Genomic DNA, 18,646 nt, shown 5'->3' with positions numbered 1-18,646 from the left:
GTAAAATGAAAACTAATTTTAACGCTTTATAAGTTGCAAAATTAAAATGAAAATGTATTACAGAAATTATTAGATATGTATAACATGTTCAAGCAAAAACTGTGGCAAAATTATCTTTTAAATGCTATTTTTCTTAAATGCATTAACACTCACAGTCAAGACACTTACGATTGCATTTTCATTCAATGTCCCTCAATGAATGTAGCAAAATTCAATGTGCACATTGAAAATGCATTCCGAGCCGATCACGTCTCCGCCCCCTCCCGCCATGTCAATCACTGCGTGAACAAGGCGGGGCTTGCAGAAGGTCAGAAACTCAAATCTCAAGAAGAGGATTCAAGTGAGAGAACATGGACAAGACAGTTGGTCCGTGTACGTTTTGATCATTTCAGTTTATGGCTTCAATATTTCATTCGCACTGGTAGGCGGGGCTGAAACGCTGCTTTCATCTGATTGGTCGAATCGCTCCACCTTCAACTCGGTCTTTTCATTCTTTCAGGCAGAATAAGAGTCAGTGCGAGTGAAGCACCGCTCACTGTTAATTAGCATAATATTTGAATCAGATGTAGCTGGGCACATAATTCGTGCTGCTGAGACCTGCAAATTATTTCTAGGTTGTAGTATTGTATGAATATTGTCCTACTGATAAATACAGTGCAAATAGTTCTGTCTCTTTGGAAAAAAGTGAAGTGGAAATAAAAATCAATAATAGACTGAACAGTTCCATGTCTGTAACATTTACCACTCTCATTTTTAAGTCATAAGGCACTATGTATTTGTGTGTGACATTAATAAATTATTGTAAAAATTAATATTGTTACATTTCTGAAATAAAAATAGTAAAATTAGCTCTATGCTGCTCAGTGCTCCTGTAACCTACCCCAAAGCGCCCTCTCGCGGCTGTAGACGGTAATGTTTTTTCTTGGTTCTGAATAATTGTGACTTATATATGTTTTTTTCCTCGTCATGACGTATTTTTGGACTGATGCAACTTATACCGATAAATACGGGTAACATTATTATTATTATTTATTATGAGAGTAATTGACACAGACTAGAACTTTAATGTTTCACCAAATTCAGCTCATATCTTCAGACTCGTCTGACTCGTGTTGCTGTATAACTGGACAGACTTACCTTCCCAAAAAATCCTATTTAATTTTATTTCATAAATTTAACTATATTTATTTCCACTTCACTGTTATCCAAGGAGACAGAACTATTTGCACTGTTTTTATCAGTGGTACAATATTTATACAATACTATAACCTAGAAATAATTCAACGGGTCTCTTGCAGGTCTCAGCAGCACTATTTATGTGGCCAGCATCATCTGATTCAAATATTATGCTAATTAACAGTGAGCGGTGCTTCACTCGCACTGACTCTTATTCTGCCTAAAAGAATGAAAAGACCGTGCTGAAGGTGGAGCGATTCGACCAATCAGATGAAAGGAGTGCATCAACTCCGCCCACCAGTGCGAATGTAATATTGAAGCCATAAACTGAAATGATCAAAACGTACACGGACCAACGGTCTTGTCCATGTTCTCTCACTTGAATCCTCTTCTTGAGATTTGAGTCTCTGACCTTCTGCAAGCCCCGCCTTGTTCACGCAGTGATTGACATGGCGCGAGGGGGTGGACACGTGATCGGCTCGGAATGCATTTTCAATGTGCACATTGAATTTTGCTACATTCATTGCAGGACATTGAATGAAGATGCAATCGTAAGTGTCTTGACTGTGAGTGTTAATGCATTTAAGAAAAATAGCATTTAAAAGATAATTTTGCCACAGTTTTTGCTTGAACATGTTATACATATCTAATCATTTCTGTAATATTTTTCATTTCATTTTAATTTTGCAACTTATAAAGCGTTAAAATTAGTATTCATTTTACATATTAAAACTGGTGTATGAAATGCCAAAGGAAAATTATGTAATTTAATTTTCATTTTCATTTTGCACCAAACGTTGCACAAATGTATTGGAAAATGTAAATGTAAATACAGAAATGCATTGTCATTTTGCATATTACATTACAAATTGAATATCGCTACCCATGTGCTTCCATAGGTATCGCCGTTTGGTATCAGGGCTTTTAACGAGTAGGCTACGGGTAGGCTACAGGAGCTCAGTATCGACCCGAAACTGTAACGGTGCATCCCTAATATTTATGTTTATATATTATACAGTTTTATACATTTACCCAAATTTCCAATTAATACCCATAAATTCCCAAAAACTCCCCAGAGGAAGTTCCCATGGAAAGTTTCTGCCCCTTTGCAACCCTAATACTACCCCCAAAAAAATATAGTGGTAATAGACCAAAACTGTTTTGGTTAAATTTGGTTTTGCTGGTAAAGTCTCAGATTTTTATTTGACTGATGTTGGTCTCATCAAGGATGACTGTTCTTCCCAACATTAAATTTTGTGTCACTGCTCTGATTTACATCTGTGCGTTTGTGTGTAGTTTTTTTTATTAGGAAACATGTAAGTGAAATCTAATATAAGGTAAAAGCACATTATTACTTTAACGTCTTATCCATTTAGTTGAAAGTATATCAAAAACCATTAGCATGTAGGAAAAAATGTAAACACTGATATGGAAAAAGCCACATCTGTTGTAATTTTTTTATATAATCTGTATAGCACAATTACAATTAAGTTATGCAGATAGAAGGATGTCATTGGCAACCGATGAATCAGCTGTTTGTCATTCCTCCTAAACTTTAAGCAATCAAAGCTACAGGGAAATGTTGGACACACCCTTTAAAGTGCTACACGGGTTTTGTCATATCTACTTTTCAAATGGTAATGTGGACAATGTGTGAAAAGGTGAGGCTCCATTGCTCAGTGGTTATCTCACTGTTTTGGTAACCCATTATTAGTGAATTTGATCCTTGCTGGGGCCTGGAATACACTTTTGAGTAGTTATCAAAAAGTTTACAGATATACATGACTAGAAGAGAACTAAGCAGGTCTGATATGAAGTGTTCAACTGTGAGTAAACAAAAAGTGAAAGCTAGGAAACATCACAAATGTTCAGCCTTCCAGAAAGATGTCAAATGTAGCAAAATAGATGCTGGTTGCAGCCAAGCAAATAAATGACAAATTATTTACCAAACTAGTCTGTGAGATTCTGATTGTGCACGTGAACATCTTGTGTTAAAGGACATTGTTCAATTCAATTCAATTCAATTCAAGTTTATTTGTATAGCGCTTTTTACAATACAAATCATTACAAAGCAACTTTACAGAAAATTAAAAATAATAATAATAATACAAGACGTAGTCAGCTAGATGATGAACTATCAATATTATTAATTAATAGTAATTATATGATGCAGTCACACATGTAGCAATAATTGTTAGTTCTGTTTGTTGATTCAAGGTTAGGATCATCTGGGGTCCTCTGAGGGTCAGCATCATCTCTTCTCAGGTGTTCTGGATCCAGACTGGAGCTTGTGTAAATCCTAGTTACCACGGGATGTAAATCCCGTGGCAAAACATAGAAACAAGATAGAGACATCATTAGCATAGCTGCTGATCCAACAAAGTAAAATTAGTTTAACCCAAGCTAAAGAATAAAAATGCAGATGCAACTACACTCACAATTTAAGAGATACATTATTCGAATGCTTGGCGAAAGAGATGCGTTTTTAATCTAGATTTAAACAGAGAGAGTGTGTCTGAACCCCGAACATTATCAGGAAGGCTATTCCAGAGTTTGGGAGCCAAATGTGAAAAAGCTCTACCTCCTTTAGTGGACTTTGCTATCCTAGGAACTACCAAAAGTCCAGCGTTTTGTGACCTTAGGGTGCGTGATGGGTTGTAGCGTGGTAGAAGGCTAGTTAGGTACGCAGGAGCTAAACCATTTAGGGCCTTATAGGTAAGTAATGATAATTTGTAACAGATACGGAACTTAATAGGTAGCCAGTGCAGAGACTGTAAAATTGGGGTAATATGATCATATTTTCTTGACCTGGTAAGGACTCTAGCTGCTGCATTTTGGACTACCTGTAGCTTGTTTATTGACGAAGCAGGACAACCACCTAGAAGTGCATTACAATAGTCCAGTCTAGAGGTCATGAATGCATGAACTAGCTTTTCTGCATCAGAAACAGATAACATGTTTCGTAGCTTGGCAATGTTTCTAAGATGGAAGAATGCAGTTTTTGTAACATTGGAAATATGATTTTCAAAAGACAAATTGCTGTCTAATATAACACCCAGATTTCTGACTGTAGAGGAAGTAACAGTACATCCGTCTAGTTGCAGATTGTAATCTACAAGATTCTGTGTGGTGTTTTTTGGTCCAATAATTAATATCTCTGTCTTATCTGAATTTAATTGGAGAAAATTATTTGTCATCCAATCTTTTACATTTTTAACACACTCTGTTAGCTTAGATAATTGGGAAGTTTCATCTGGTCTCGTTGAAATATATAGCTGAGTATCATCAGCATAACAGTGGAAGCTTATTCCGTATTTTCTAATAATATTACCAAGGGGCAACATGTATATTGAAAATAGAAGGGGACCTAGGACGGATCCTTGTGGCACTCCATATTTTACTGATGATAAATGAGATGACACCCCATTTAAGTAAACAAAATGGTAGCGATCGGACAGGTAGGATCTAAACCATCTTAGAGCCTGCCCTTGAATACCTGTATAGTTTTGTAATCGATCTATGAGTATGTCATGATCTATGGTGTCGAACGCAGCACTAAGATCAAGTAAGACTAGAAATGAGATGCAGCCTTGATCTGACGCAAGAAGCAGGTCATTTGTAATTTTAACAAGTGCAGTTTCTGTGCTATGGTGGGGCCTAAAACCTGACTGAAATTCTTCATACAGATCATTTTTATGCAGGAAGGTGCTCAATTGAGCAGACACAACTTTTTCTAAAATTTTAGACATAAATGGAAGATTTGAAATAGGCCTATAATTTGCCAGTACACTAGGATCTAGTTTTGGTTTCTTAATAAGAGGCTTGATAACCGCCAGCTTGAATGGTTTTGGGACGTGACCTAAAGATAACGACGAGTTAATGATATTGAGAAGCGGTTCTTCGGCTACAGGTAACAGCTCTTTTAGTAATTTAGTGGGTACAGGATCTAATAAACATGTTGTTGGTTTAGATACAGTGATAAGTTTATTTAGCTCTTCCTGTCCTATATTTGTAAAGCACTGCAGTTTATCTTTGGGTGCGATGGATGAAACTGAAGTGTTAGACGCTGTAGAATCTACATTCGCTATTGTATTTCTAATGTTATCTATTTTATCAGTGAAGAAATTCATAAAGTCATTACTATTTAACGTTGGTGGAATATTTGAATCAGGTGGCGTCTGGTAATTTGTTAATTTAGCCACTGTGCTAAATAAAAACCTTGGATTGTTTTGGTTATTTTCAATGAGTTTGTGGATATGCTCTGCCCTAGCAGTTTTTAGAGCCTGTCTATAGCTGGACATACTGTTTTTCCATGCAATTTTAAAAACTTCCAAGTTAGTTTTTCTCCATTTGCGTTCAAGACTACGAGTTACTTTCTTGAGAGAGTGAGTATTACTGTTATACCATGGCACAGTACGTTTTTCTCTAACCTTTTTCAATTTGATGGGGGCAACAGCTTCTAATGTATTAGAGAAAATAGTGCCCATGTTGTCAGTAATTTCGTCTAATTCATGTGTATTTTTGGGTACAAATAGCAGTTGAGATAGATCAGGCAGGTTATTTGCGAATCTGTCTTTGGTGGCTGGAACAATAGTTCTGCCCAGACGGTAACGCTGAGACATATAGTTAATATCAGTTATACGCAGCATGCACGATACAAGGAAATGGTCTGTAATATCATCACATTGGGGTACAATATCTATAGCAGTAAGATCGATTCCATGCGATATAATTAGATCTAGTGTATGATTAAAACGATGAGTGGGCCCGGTGACATTTTGCTTGACTCCAAAGGAGTTTATTAGGTCAGTAAACGCAAGTCCTAATGTATCATTTGCATTTTCAACGTGAATATTAAAATCTCCCATGATTAGCGCCTTATCAACTGTAACTAGAAGATCTGAGAGGAAATCTGCAAATTCTTTTAGGAATTCTGTATACGGCCCTGGTGGTCTATACACAGTAGCCAGAGCAAGAGATACATTAGATTTCTTTTGCATGTCTGACAGTGTAACATTTAGCAAAAGTATTTCAAAAGAGTTAAACCTGTATCCTGTTTTCTGGGTAACATTGAGAATATCACTATATATTGTTGCAACACCTCCTCCACGACCAGTCTGACGGGGCTCATGCTTATAACAGTAGTTTGGTGGAGTAGAGTCATTTAGACCAAAATAATCATTTGGTTTTAGCCAGGTTTCAGTCAAGCAGAGTACATCAAAACTATTTTCTGTGATCATTTCATTTACAATAACTGCTTTGGGTGTGAGTGATCTAATATTTATGAGCCCAAACTTTAAAAATTGTTTTTGTTCATTTACTTTACATTTTTCTGGTTTAATTACGATAAGATTTTTTCTAGATCCTACATTATATTTTGACCTCACTATTCGGGGAACAGACACAGTCTTAATAGTTTTTACAGCACAAGTACTTTTATCATTTAAGCGGGTGGAACAAAACTCATTATAATAGTTATTAGAGAATTGTCTTACTAGTGTATTGTGTGATGAAAGTATGATGTGCTAAGATTTGAACCTTACTCTTGTTTCGTGATCTGATAAGTCAAACTTTGTAAAAGATGCAAAAAAAATATTAAGCAGCACAACTGTTTTCAACATTGATAATAATAGGAAATTTTTCTACAGCAACAGCTTATTCGAATGAATACATTTTTTGACCTTGTAATCATAAATCAAAATGTCATAATTTGCTCCTCTTGTGATATGACTGACTTGATGTCTGTGATGTAAGAAGGACTGTACTGGATAGTTGATCACGTGACTTGTGCTCACTTCTGGTATGCCAGGCACACCCTTACAGGTGTACAAAGATTGTCAGTACCTTTCATATTGTAATAAGGACAGGGCAAGAGCAGGTGAGGCTCCATAGCTCAGTGGTTAGAGCACTGGTCTTGTAAACCAGGGGTCGTGAGTTCAATTCTTGCTGGGGCCTGATTAGAAACCTTTTGAAAAGTGACCTGTTCTGAAAATGACTGGATTAGAGCTGATGAGGACTAAACACCACATGACATAATGTGCTCATCTGGATGAACATGAACCTTAACAGAAGGAAGAAAACTGGCACATGCATGTCTTTAGACCAGGTCCTGTTCCACACAGGCTCTTGTTGGCATGAGAAATACAGTCATTCTTGAAGAAACCAAATAGAAGACAGACCAACATCAATACAAAAAAAATCTGAGAATTTATTTATCGGCAATGTTGTGAGCTATTTACAAATCCTTCCAGAAAAAGAACACACGTCTGGGATGTGGAGGTTTGAGAGAAACCAAAGGAAGATAACATATTTCTTTAACACCAGTGATTTATGTGGGCAAGAAAGTAAATGCAGAAATAAGATTAAATGTCCGAATAAAACAGTTGATAGATATACATGTGTTCTTACATGTTAAAATAGTCATATATGTGCAAGGATTCTATGTTACAACAATTAAAAGGCCTCACCAACTTCTAGAGCCACCCTTAGCTTTGACATCTGTTAAGACATCTCAGGCTGCCAACTCAGGTGTGTCTTTGTCATGCTAACTCAAAGTGAACTCTTTATGTCACGTACATGAGTGGCAGATGTCAGATGAGGCTTCATAGCTCAGTGGTTAGAGCACTGGTCTTGTAAACCAGGGGTCGTGAGTTCGATCCTCGCTGGGGCCTAAATGGTCAAATTTTTAAAAGGTGACCTGTTCTGAAAATGACCCTGAAGTTAAGATGAAGATGCAACATACTGTGCTCATATGGATGAACATAAACCTTCAAGAAAAAGGAAAGTTAGGAATTGTTGATATCAGGCTCATGTTGGGAAAAACAGTCATCCTTGATGAGACCAACATCAGTAAAATAAAATCAGAGACTTTACCAGCAACACTGTGAGCTGCTCCAACCAGGAGCTTTCAATAGATAAAAACAAAAAGTGAAAGTCATGACATTCAAACAAAATATTAAGCAGTACAACTGTTTTCAACATTGATAATAATAGGAAATGTTTTTTCAGCACCAGCTTATTCGAACAAATACATTTTTTGACCTTGTAATCATAAATCAAAATGTCATAATTTGCTCCTCTTGTGATATGACTGACTTGATGTCTGTGATGTAAGAAGGACTGTACTGGATAGTTGATCACGTGACTTGTGCTCACTTCTGGTATGCCAGGCACACCCTTACAGATGCACAAAGATTGTCAGTACCTTTCATATTGTAATTAGGACATGACAAGAACAGGTGAGGCTCCATAGCTCAGTGGTTAGAGCACTGGTCTTGTAAACCAGGGGTCGTGAGTTCAATTCTCGCTGGGGCCAGATTAGAAACCTTTTGAAAAGTGACCTGTTCTGGAAATGACTGGATTAGAGTTGATGAGGACTAAACACCACATGACATAATGTGCTCAGATGGATGAACATGAACCTTCACAGAAGGAAGAAAACTGGGACATGCATGTCTTTAGACCAGGTCCTGTTCCTCCACACAGGCTCTTGTTGGCATGAGAAATACAGTTGTTCAACATTGTGTGCTTTCAGCTGTGAGTCCTATTTCTATTTACTATATATACTGTAATATACTGTAAACTAAAGCCATCAGCAGTCAGTTCTCAGCTCCACACACAGAAACTCAAACCAACCACAGTACTACTAGACAGTTAGTATAAGGTCTATATTACAGTATAGTATAAGGTCATCACAAAGACCGTGTCAGCTAAGGATGGCCCTGGTCTAGTATAAGGGTTTTTTAACTCCACCCTCTTACAAATCCTTCCAGAAGAAGAACACACGTCTGGGATGTGGAGGTTTGAGAGAAACCAAAGGAGGGTAACAGATTTCTTTAACACCAGTGTCTGGAGTGTATATACTATGATAATTAATATTTCTTACAATCTCCAGAAAGCGATCATTCTGTAATCTACACACACTGACAACTACCTTCACAGAGAGAGTCTTTCCATTGTTTTACAGTCATGATGTAAATTCCTCTCTGAGGAAGTTACCAGCTAAAGTGCATGTAACAACAGAAAAACTGTGCAACACATGATCATCTACATGATGACGAACAAAAATATATATTACAGTTTTTCTCAGTAACTTTGGTGCATTTCTCAAATCAGAAATGAAATTCTCAAAACTACTTGTACAACCTCCACATCATCTAGTCATTTATACACATCATAAAACCAGTTTCTCATTCTTTTGAACAAGTTGCTTTTGTACATTCATGCAATTGATTTCACACATTTATCTGCAGTTTCCTACATTATCAGTTGCTAATGTCATGTTGCTCAAAATTTATTATATACTTTTCTGTGAAATAGTCTTACCCCTCAAAACATCAAGCCTCTAGTTTATGGTATAAGTCATTAAATGCTAAATGGTTAATCTAGTTGTCATAAACTGCCAAGCACAGTTTTTTATTTGTATTTTTACACATCATTATTAGACTTTTTGTAAATTTGGCATGAATTGTGCAAGTGAATATTTACTAATGAGAGAATGTAGATGATAAACCAATGATAAACCATTTCTCTGAAATAGCTCAAAGGTTCATCTCATGAATCTTCAGTTGAAAAGCTTATACTGTATAGACAGAGGACAACACAAGAGTTACACATTCTGACAATTGACTTATTTTCATCTTTGTGCTCATATTTATTTTTCCTTTTCTATATCACAATGAAATTGTAAAAGTTTTTTTTTTGGCCAGACCACTAGTAAAAGTGTAACTGGGAATTCTATCCAGTCTCTTTCAATCAATATCCCACATACAGTAATGTGTAAATTTGTACTTTTGAAATGGATATATGGCATACATAAGCATATGGCATACTGTTCAATACAGTAACTGTCATCCAAAATGTTGCCATAGTTTACATCAGAACATCCCTCCAGAGTACACTGTTATATTGACAACATGACTAAACAATTTGACTGTCTTATCCGTAAACTATGACACAAGGACTTGTCATTCGATGGCACTGACATGTTCATTGACACAGATATTTATTTTTGAGAGATGAACTAAGGATTTTGAGCAAGAGGCTGGCTTTTGCAGGTAATCCATGGTGTTTTGCTATTTGTACGAGTTGTTTTGAGAAATGCACTTACTGTTTTGCAAATCTCAAGAGTGATTCGAGAAATGTACCAAAGCGACTGAGAAAAACTGTAAAGAATCAAATATATAAGCTACAAAATAACTTGCAGATAGACATTTTAATGATGTAACATGATGAAAATAAATAATGACTGCGACAATATATGCTTTTATCTCTGCTCTTCAGACCATCTTGCGTATTTTTATAAGAATAAAGTTTATCATAGTTGATATCATCTTTTAATATCTGAATAGCAATTATTGCAATAGTAAGTGTTATTAATTTAAATATTACTAGTAAGTATTAATTAGATACTTGTACTTATTCATTATATACTAGTTCTTATTTAATAGATACTAGTACTTATTCATTATGTACTAGTTCTTATTCATTAGACACTAGTACATTTTGTAATCACTACTAGTAACTATTCTTATCTTACTAGTCAGATCTGCTTTTTTACTCGTCTTATGTTATGACTAGTCCAAATGGCTACAGTAGAGTTCAATAAAAAAATTTACTAGTAAAATAAAAAACGCATATTAGTAACATTTCGAATAAGTACTAGTATCTAATAAATGTGTACTAGTATCTATTATGTACTAGTATCTATTTAATAGGTACAAGTATCTAATGAATGAGAACTAGTTTTTAATAAATAAGTACTAGTATCTAATAAATAAGTACCAGTATCTAAAAATAAGTACTAGTATCTAATAATAAGTACTAGTATCTAATGAATGAGTACTAGTATCTAATAAATACATACTAGTACCCAATGAATAACTACTAGTACATAAAATTAAGAACTAGTCACTAGTGGAATATATACTAGTCAATACTGAATAGTTGATATCGCAATGACGGATCCCCATAAAAGTCAATATCAAAAACTTTAAATTTGTTACTAGTAACAATATAAAAGTTACTAGTCACTATTGAATTAAGTACTAGTATCGAATTAATAAGAACTAGTATCTAATAAAATAATACTAGTATCTAATGATTAAGTACTAGTAACTTTACAAAAGACACTAGTAGCTAAAGAATAAGCACTAGTTCCTAAAAAATAAGCCCTATAGTTACAGTTTTTCTCAGTCGCTTTGGTGCATTTCTCAAATCAGAAATGAAATTCTCAAAACTACTTGTATAACCTCCACATCATCTAGTCATTTATACACATCATAAAACCAGTTTCTTATTCTTTTGAACAAGTTTCGATTGCTTTTGCACATTCATGCAATTGATTACGCACATTTATCTGCGGTTTCCTACATTATCAGTTGCTAATGTAATGTCGCTCAAAATTTATTATATACTTTTCTGTGAAATAGTCTTACCCCTCAAAACATTGAGTCTTTAGTTCATTGTATAAATCATTAAATGCAAAATGGTTAATCTAGTTGTCATAAACTAGCACACTTTTTTATATTTATTTTTACACATTATTACAGTTTTTCTCAGTCGCTTTGGTGCATTTCTCAAATCAGAAATGAAATTCTGAAAACTACTTGTACAACCTCCACATCATCTAGTCATTTATACACATCATAAAACCAGTTTCTTATTCTTTTGAACAAGTTTCGATTGCTTTTGCACATTCATGCAATTGATTACGCACATTTATCTGCGGTTTCCTACATTATCAGTTGCTAATGTAATGTCGCTCAAAATTTATTATATACTTTTCTGTGAAATAGTCTTACCCCTCAAAACATTGAGTCTTTAGTTCATCGTATAAGCCATTAAATGCAAAATGGTTAATCTAGTTGTCATAAACTGCCAAGCACACTTTTTATTTATTTTTTTACACATTATTATTAGACTTTTTTGTCAATTTGGCATGAATTGTGCAAGTGAATCTTGATTACAGTTTTTCTCAGCCGCTTTGGTACATTTCTCGAATCAAACTCACAATTTGCAAAACAGTAAGTGCATTTCTCAAAACAACTCGTACAAATAGCAAAACACCATGGATTACCTGCAAAAGCCAGCCTCTTGCTCAAAATCCTTAGTTCATCTCTCAAAAATAAATATCTGTGTCAATGAACATGTCAGTGCCATCGAATGACAAGTCCTTGTGTCATAGTTTACGGATAAGACAGTCAAATTGTTTAGTCATGTTGTCAATATAACAGTGTACTCTGGAGGGATGTTCTGATGTAAACTATGGCAACATTTTGGATGACAGTTACTGTATTGAACAGTATGCAATATGCTTATGTATGCCATATATCCATTTCAAAAGTACAAATTTACACATTACTGTATGTGGGATATTGATTGAAAGAGACTGGATAGAATTCCCAGTTACACTTTTACTAGTGGTCTGGCCAAAAAAAAAACTTTTACAATTTCATTGTGATATAGAAAAGGAAAAATAAATATGAGCACAAAGATGAAAATAAGTCAATTGTCAGAATGTGTAACTCTTGTGTTGTCCTCTGTCTATACAGTATAAGCTTTCCAACTGAAGATTCATGAGATGAACCTTTGAGCTATTTCAGAGAAATGGTTTATCATTGGTTTATCATCTACATTCTCCTCATTAGTAAATATTCACTTGCACAATTCATGCCAAATTGACAAAAAGTCTAATAATAATGTGTAAAAAAAAACTAAAAAAAACTGTGCTTGGCAGTTTATGACAACTAGATTAACCATTTTGCATTCAATGACTTATACCATGAACTAGAGGCTTGATGTTTTGAGCGGTAAGACTATTGCACAGAAAACTATATAATACATTTTGAGCAACATGACATTAGCAACTGATAATGTAGGAAACAACAGAGAATTGTACATAATCATTTGCATGGATGTACCAAAGCATTTGCAACTTGTTCAAAGAAATGAGAAACTGCTTTTTTGATGTGCACAAGTGACACAATGATGTGAGAATTGAACAGGTAGTTTTGAGAATTTCAATTCTGATCTGAGAAATGTACCAACGTGACTGAGAAAAACTTTAAGACATCTCAGGCTGCCTGCCAACTCAGGTGCTAACTCCAACTCAGGTGCTAACTCAAAGAGAACTCTTTATCTCACGTACATGAGTGGCAGACATCAGGTGAGGCTCCATAGCTCAGAGGTTAGAGCACTGGTCTTGTAAACCAGGGGTCGCGAGTTCAATCCTCGCTGGAGCCTAAATGGTAAGATTTTTAAAAGGTGACCTAATCTGAAAATAGAGTTAAGATGAAGATGCAACATACTGTGCTCATATGGATAAACATAAAAACTTCAAGAAAAAGGAAATTTTGGAATTGGTGATATGAGGCTTGTGTTGGGAAAAACAGTCATCCTTGATGAGACCAACATCAGTAAAATAAAATCAGAGACTTTACCAGCAACACTGTGAGCTGCACCAACCAGGGGCTTTCAATAGAATAATAAAATAAATTAGTGAATTAAAAAAAAAGTGAAAGTCATGACATTTGCCAAGTATGGTAACCCATACTCAGATTTGATGCTCTGCATTTAACCCATCCAAGTGCGCACACACAGCAGTGAGAAGTGAACACACACACACACACCCAGACCAGTGGGCAGCTACATATCCAGTGCCCAGGGAGCAACTTGGGGTTTAGTGTCTTGCTCAAGGGTACTTCAGCCATGGGTATTGAGGGTGGTAGAGAGCACTGTGCATTCACTTCCTAGATGGCAGCAAAATAAAACGTATGTATGAGCTATCAGGAGCTATGTGTAAAGGGGGTCATTTCACTTTATTTTGAGGCAATACATTTCAAATTCACAATGGAAGCAGCCATACTATGCATCCACAAGCAGATAAAGCTTACAAAGATAAAATGTATGAAAGGACATCAGAGAAGGAACATGATGTGAGATGCTGAACTGTTTAGTACAGCTCAACCTGTGTGGTCCTATAAAGTGGATTTCTAACCAAACACTATTTTTATTCACAGATGCCCTCATCATGAGAGAAACAAACACCATTCAAAACAACACCATTGTAGAAATATTTCAACAAAATTAATAGTCTGATTATTTAAAATATACACATGATGCATTAATCTTATTGTATTGGAAGATAGATTCTGACTTATACATACACATTAAGGTATTATCAGTTGATGCTTGAATACACATAGAAAGTAAAAGTGAGATGAAGTTTGATGAAGTAAGATTGAGATGAAATGATGTATAAGTGAAATTCCACCTGACAGGTAAATCTAGTTCACAACATCAGAACCTACTACTCCTGCTTATAAAAACTTATAGGAAGTGACTGTGTGTTATCTCTCTCTTCTCAGTTCCCGGACTACAGCAAACCTTAGTCAGCAATGTGGATTAAAAAAGCAATATTTGGTAAGTGTGTTATTCTGCATGGACTTCACATGAATTTCAATATGTTTTTATTTTTTTGTTTGAGTAGCAAAGGTGAGAATGGATTTACTATCTGTGGAAGATCTTATTTGTCCCGTGTGCTGTCAAATCTTCAGTTTTCCTGTTATTCTGTCATTCAGTCATAATGTCTGTAAAGAATTTTTTCAAAAGTTTTGGGAGACCAGGGATACTCAGGAGTGTCCCCTCTACAAGCGAAGATCCTCAAAATGTGAACCTCTTTTTAACTTGATGTTAAAAACCTTATGAGAGTCATTTACAGAGAGGAAACTTCAAATATCTTCATCAGGGTCTGAGGAGGTCTGCAGTCTCCACAATGAGAAACTCAAACTCTTCTGCTTGGATCATAAATAACTTGTGTGTATTGTGTGCAGAGATTCAGAAAAACACTCCAATCACAGATTCAGCACAATCAATGAGGTTATTTCATCTAAAAAAGTATACATATTTCTCTTTTTTTCCTAGAAATAATAAAAACATAATTGGTTACAATTGGTAACATAATTGGTTCTCCCGAAACTGCATTTTCACAGATTTTCACTTTGTTTAAATTCAAGGAGCAGCTTCTGTTTTTTTTTATGTTTAAACTCAGGCTAAGCTCACAGAACAGCAGATTAAAGAGGAGTTTATGAAGCTTCATCAGTTTCTGCAAGATGAAGAAGAAGCTTCAATCACTGCACTGAGGAAGGAGGAAGAGCAGAAGAGTCAGACGATGAAGGAGAAGCTTGAGGAGATGAACAGACAGATCTCAGCTCTATCAGACACAATAAAAGATATAGAGGAGAAGATCTGTTTACCGACCTCAGTGTGTATCAGTCTCTCCTCTCTTCCTTCTCTGCAAATGTCTTCACGGCTAAAACATCTTACTGCCACAACAAAATTAACAGCTGTTGTGACACTCGAACACTCTTCAAGACTTTCTCTTCTCTTCTTAATCTGCCACCACCACCTCCTCCATCGACTCTTACAGCGGACGACTTTGCAGTTTTCTTTACAAATGAGACAAGAACCATCAGTGACCAATTCTCCACACGGTAGACTGAGGACAACTTCACAATGACCGACACACACTCTTTCTCCTCCTTCTCCCCACTCTCAGAGATGGACGTTTCCAAACTTCTCCTGTCCAATCATCCTACTACTTGTCCACTTGATCCGATCCAAGCGATCTCTTCTTCAGTCATACCTTTGCTTACTCACGTTATCAACTCCTCTCTTCACTCTGGAACATTTCCCTCAGCATTCAAGCAGGCTCGGGTAAGCCCACTGCTCAAGAAACCATCTCTAAATCCAGCGCTTCTTGAAAACTACAGACCGGTATCCCTTCTTCCATTCATTGCAAAGACACTTGAGCGAGCTGTGTTCAACCAGCTTTCTATGTTCCTTGTACAGAACAACCTCCTGGACAGCAACCAATCTGGCTTCAAAAGTGGCCACTCAACTGAGACTGCTCTGCTCTCGGTTACTGAAGCCCTGCGACTAGCAAGAGCAGCTTCAAAATACTCAGTACTCATCTTACTGGACCTGTCTGCTGATTTGACACTGTTAATCACCAGATTCTCCTGTCCACCCTCAGAAAGCATCTCTGTAGCCGCACTCCTGTGGGTTAAGTCCTACCTCTCCGACAGATCCTTCAGTGTGTCTTGGAGGGGTGATGTTTCAAAGTCACAACACCTTGCTACTGGGGTTCCTCAAGGCTCAGTACTTGGACCACTTCTCTTCTCCATCTACATGATGTCATTAGGATCTGTCATTCAGAAGCATGGCTTTTCTTATCACTGCTATGCGGATGACAACCAACTCTACTTCTCATTCGTGCCAGATGACCCGACGGTAGCTGCTCGCATTTCAGCCTGTCTTAGTGACATTTCTGGCTGGATGAATGACCATCACCTTCTGCTTAACCTTAACAAAAAAAAGAACTCCTGGTGGTTCCAGCTAACCCATTGCTTCATTACAACTTCTCTGTACAGCTGGGTTCATCAACCATTACTCCTTCGAGGACAGCCAGAAACCTAGGAGTTGTGATGGATCATCAGTCAAGCTTCACAGACATCATTGCTACAACGACCCGATCCTGCAGGTTTGCCTTATACAACATTAGGAAGGTTAGATCCTTCCTGTTAGAGCAAGCCACCCAGCTTCTTGTCCAAGCTCTTGTTCTCTCCAGACTGGACTATTGTAATGCTCTCCTGGCGGGCCTTCCTGCATGTACTGTCAAGCCTCTGCAATTGATCCAGAATGCAGCAGCGAGGGTTGTCTTCAATTAGCCAAAAAAAAGATCACGTTACTCCTCTCCTCATCAGTTTACACTGGCTACCAGTAGCCGCTCGCATCAAATTCAAGGTACTGATGCTTGCCTACAAGACGACCACATGCACGGCACCAACATACCTAAACTCACTGGTTAAATCTTATGTACCCTCCAGAAGTTTGCGCTCTGCAAGTGAACAATGCCTTGTGGTGCCATTCCAAAGAAGTTCAAAATCACTCTCACGGACCTTTTCCTGGACTGTGCCCAGCTGGTGGAATGACCTCCCAATCTCATTTTCAAGAAACATCTAAAGACTCATCTTTTTCGCCTGCACTTAACCAACTAATGCTAGCACTTTTCCTTTTCTTGTCTTTTCATTTATATATATATAAAAAAAAACCTGGCTATGTGTTCTATACTAGACTAACCGAGACTTGTCATGGCACTTGTATACTGTTGTTGTTCTCTTGTTGACCTGACTGCTTCTATTGTTCTCATTTTGTAAGTCGCTTTGGATAAAAGCGTCTGCAAAAATGATTAAATGTCAATGTAAGATGAAGACTAGTAGCATGTCATTAAATGTGAGAACTGTTTTCCTCTTGTATTCAAAACTTACCTACCAGCACAAACAAACTTTCCCCCATTTAGGAATCTCCTTTAACACTATTAAATTGTTTTGTTTATTTTCCAGGACTTAAAGTCATCATGGAAAGGTAAGTGAGCCATCGTGTTACTTGTGTCGTTGATTGTGAACTCAGGCTGCCTGGCAACTCCTTTAGGTTTGTCTGTGTCACGCTATCAGGCACAGACATCAGGTGAGGCTCAGTAGCTCAGAGCACTGGTCTTGTAAACCAGGGGTCGTGAGTTCAATTCTCGCTGGGGCCTGACTAGTAACCTTTTGAAAAGTGACCTGTTCTGAAAATGACCCTGAAGTTAAGATGAATATGCAACATACTGTGCTCTAGAGCTGAAGATCTTTGCCGAAACCCGATGGGTTCGGGCTTAATTTATATAATCTTACGCGGGCTCTGGCTTGCGGTCCGGTTTGCCAGGTAAATGAGCGGTCATGTAATGTGTTTCGATTAGCGCGAGAAAGATGCAAAAATGGATGCTGAGTAGGTGAAACGGCGGCTGGCCTCTTGCGATTATGTTTTGGTTGTACCTGCAACTAAAGCAAAGTCTGAGGTGTGGAAAAGTTTTGACCATGTTTATAATGAGAATAGGGCTTGGGCGTCGAGTTGCATTCTGGGATGTGGCGGCCATGTTGCTGGCCTCGCGAATGTAAACATACAGCAAGTTGAACGAGAAGAGCAGAGTTGGGAGAAAGAAAAAAGATGTTAAAATCGCGAAAAAGTTGTGGCATTTTTAGGGATACGCTAAATAGGGATGCCAGGGACCGGTACGTGGACAAAATCTGCACTATTAACGGTTTGGATCCATATGAAATTCCCAACAAAAAGAAGAACCGACGAAGACTTGCTGCCGCACTTTTGTATTACAGATATCTTCGGCTAGCTTGTTTGTTTTGTGAGCGCCTACACTTCAGAATAGTTCCGAAGCTACAAGTCATTGAAGTCTCATGTACAGTTCACAAATGGATGGGTTCAGGAGCTGCAAATCATAGAACTGGAACAGCGGCAAACAGTATACAGTAATCCGGTAAGCTGCGCTCTACCTAGCTGCTAGTTTAGTAACCGTTAGTGCTAACAACCATTCACACATGGACTTTTAACAATGTGTTTCAAAAATGTAGTTAGT

The 18,646-nt window shown here is 37.0% G+C and overlaps 4 non-coding genes across 4 annotated transcripts; all 4 read left to right on the top strand.

The window, feature by feature from the left end:
• The first annotated feature begins 7,058 nt into the window (after positions 1-7,058).
• On the top strand, positions 7,059-7,131 carry trnat-ugu (transfer RNA threonine (anticodon UGU)). Its single transcript has one exon. It is a non-coding gene; the product is annotated as a tRNA-Thr (tRNA).
• Positions 7,132-7,774: 643 nt separating this feature from the next.
• Positions 7,775-7,847, top strand: trnat-ugu (transfer RNA threonine (anticodon UGU)). Its single transcript has one exon. It is a non-coding gene; the product is annotated as a tRNA-Thr (tRNA).
• A 571-nt stretch (positions 7,848-8,418) lies between these two features.
• Positions 8,419-8,491, top strand: trnat-ugu (transfer RNA threonine (anticodon UGU)). Its single transcript has one exon. It is a non-coding gene; the product is annotated as a tRNA-Thr (tRNA).
• Positions 8,492-13,346: 4,855 nt separating this feature from the next.
• trnat-ugu (transfer RNA threonine (anticodon UGU)) lies at positions 13,347-13,419 on the top strand. Its single transcript has one exon. It is a non-coding gene; the product is annotated as a tRNA-Thr (tRNA).
• The last annotated feature ends 5,227 nt before the right edge of the window (positions 13,420-18,646 follow it).

The sequence above is a fragment of the Carassius carassius genome, chromosome 24 (genome assembly GCF_963082965.1).
Source record: "Carassius carassius chromosome 24, fCarCar2.1, whole genome shotgun sequence".
Classification (NCBI taxonomy): domain Eukaryota; kingdom Metazoa; phylum Chordata; class Actinopteri; order Cypriniformes; family Cyprinidae; genus Carassius; species Carassius carassius.
This window is presented reverse-complemented; position numbering and strand designations above follow the sequence as displayed.